This window comes from Cynara cardunculus (assembly GCF_001531365.2).
Source record: "Cynara cardunculus var. scolymus isolate 2C chromosome LG 2, CcrdV1, whole genome shotgun sequence".
NCBI lineage: Eukaryota > Viridiplantae > Streptophyta > Magnoliopsida > Asterales > Asteraceae > Cynara > Cynara cardunculus.
Window position 1 is genome coordinate 20,461,362 of NC_037529.1, and position 2,656 is coordinate 20,464,017.

The window sequence follows — 2,656 nt, forward strand, 5'->3', positions numbered from 1 at the left end:
GTCCATCGGTTCGATGGTTGGTCTTTCCATCGATGCTCTGGTTAGTCTTTCTATCGATCCAGATTTAGTATTTTCTACCTTGATGTCTTCATCGGTCTTCTGGTCCTTCATCACTTATTGTTTTTCATTACTTTTTACATTTTGCATTATGGGATCTAACACCGAGCTTCCTTACGCTCACCCTTCATGCTTTTCAAGTCCTTTTGAGGAACCAGCCATGGAAGATGAGTACAACATGGCTGATGATGTCAAACTACTCCTCACTACCGTCAAGACAGTCTTTATCAAAATGGACGAAGTTCATAAAAGGCATGCCTCTAAGGGACGAAGTAGCTGCTGACCTCTTAGTTCCCGGGCTGAAGTACGAGAGGTCAAGGACCAGCTATCCACAATGCAAGTGGCTGTCTTAGCCAACGTTGAGGCCATCAAAGCTTTAAAAAGCAAGGCCGATTAAGCAAACTCTCACCTTCCTAAGCATACATAGATCTGTCAGTGCCACAAAAAGCGTCGCCCTCAGGGGGAGCAAGAGGATAAAGAGGTGACTCAACCAAAGAACCAGAGCACAAAATCGAAAGACAAGGGTGTTGCTAAAGAAGGCAACCTTAAGGTACTGTTCCAACCCTTAGAGCCTATAACAACTGAGTTCTCAAGTCTTATCACCATCATGTCCATGTATCAACTCTCCATCCAACCACTACCTGTGGTCGGCTGGAGGAATGAGTCCCTGAAAACCCATCCTCCAACGCTCCCACCGATCAGCTGAWGTCTTAGCTAAGGGAGTCGCTCGACCAAACTAGAGTAAAAATTACTCTTTGTACCTCTAGTTGTGGTGCGTTCGACTTCCTGACACAAGCTGAAAGACTCGAGGCACTCAAGACCAAGGAAGAACTCAATCTTCAATGTAAACAGACTGAGGATAGCTTAAACCTGGCCAAGTCTCTTGTTGCCAAAGTTCTTCCAAGGAAGAAATCCCAAAATATGGTGAATGTTGTCCAGGCCCAGGCTAAGCTTCTCTCTATTGCAGAAGCTGAACGCGAAAAAGCACTGATGTTGGCTAAACACGACAGAAAATGCAGCAAAGATTGTCTACACAAGAGAGTCAGCCCTCATCCTATTTCAAACGTCACCATCAACGAACAGATTAAAGACGGTGGATTCTTGGTCTTAATGCTCATCTTCAGGGATAACCTTGACGCGGTCACCGAGTATCCTTCCTACCTGGGCGAGTATGGCTATAGTGAATGGCTGGAGATCCGCCAAGCCCTTCAGTTCTCAAAATCAAGACATAAGCCGATTATCGAAGATATCATCAGCGATCTGATCAAAAAGATGTCCAGGTATGTCACTGTCCCTGAAAAGCCTACTCTGAAGAAAGGTGGAAGAAGAAAAAGACCTTCAAGTCCAAATGACAAACCAACCTTGAGGAACGAATATGAAACAAAGTTCTCCTTGGATGAAGTCCTGAAGGCTACGAAGAAGCTGAACATTTTTATTCTGAATCTCTCATTGCCAGCGAAGGGTCCTTACATACCCAAGACTGTGCACATCAAGACTGAGTTAGGATTTATCTTCCTTGACTATGAAGGCGATATCAGCTTCCAAAGAATGTCAGAGTTACATTTATGCCCAATGGAACATCTCGCATACATCAGATATTGGCTAGATGATTATATATATGGTGAAACAATGGACATCAAGATCATAAAGGAATTTCGACGTCGAAAGGAACTCGAAGAAGATGTACCTGGCTACATCAATCTGAACAACTTAGATTAGTTATTTCTATTTTGTAATTTGTCTTTCACTGTATATCTTTTGTATTCTATGTCTACTTTCAGTATTCAAATTATATATTGTAAGTCTAAGAAATGTACTGAAAAACTTATAATATTTTCTTTGAATTAATATAAGTGTTTCATTTGCATCACCAAAAAAGATCCCTAAAAACAGTAATAGGAACATATGTCTATGAGTTCCAGTGTTCTCTTACATTCACCAACAATCTATAAGTCAGTGAATATGATTTCAATTTTAGTTTCCCTGCTTATACCTTTTGTCTTAAACTTGTAACTTAAGAAAATTTACTAAGTAAAAATTGACTCACTGAAAAAGATCTCAAAACAGTTAAAAGAGATACATACTTTATATGTAACTTTTCCTTATTGTTATTTGATAAGGCAACTTTCTTTATGATGTTTTGTTATCATCAAATAGGGGGAGATTGTTGATCCTCTCTCTCATTGATTTGATGATAATCCCTTTTATCTATGTCGAAATATTATGTTTCTGTCTTTCAGTTCCAGCGATCATCACTAAGTCTGTAAAGTGATCGCTGAAACATGTATTGTAAATTTTATAGCCACAGCGATACTTCAAGAAGACAAAACTCACACCAAAGAACCTTGTTGTTCCACAATAATCAATCTTCAAGTAGACATCATTGAATCCATGGCAGAATCTGAATATATCACTAAGAACACTTGATGTAGGTTGAGAGAGAAAGTCAAACTTCAAAGAATGGTCAAACTTTCTATTAGGTTGATCCTCTCTCTCAGTGATTTGATGATAATCCCTTTTCTCTTTCACGTTGTATTTGTGTTTCTGTATTTTCAGTTCTAGTGATCTTCACTGAGTATGTTCAGTGATCGCTGAAGAA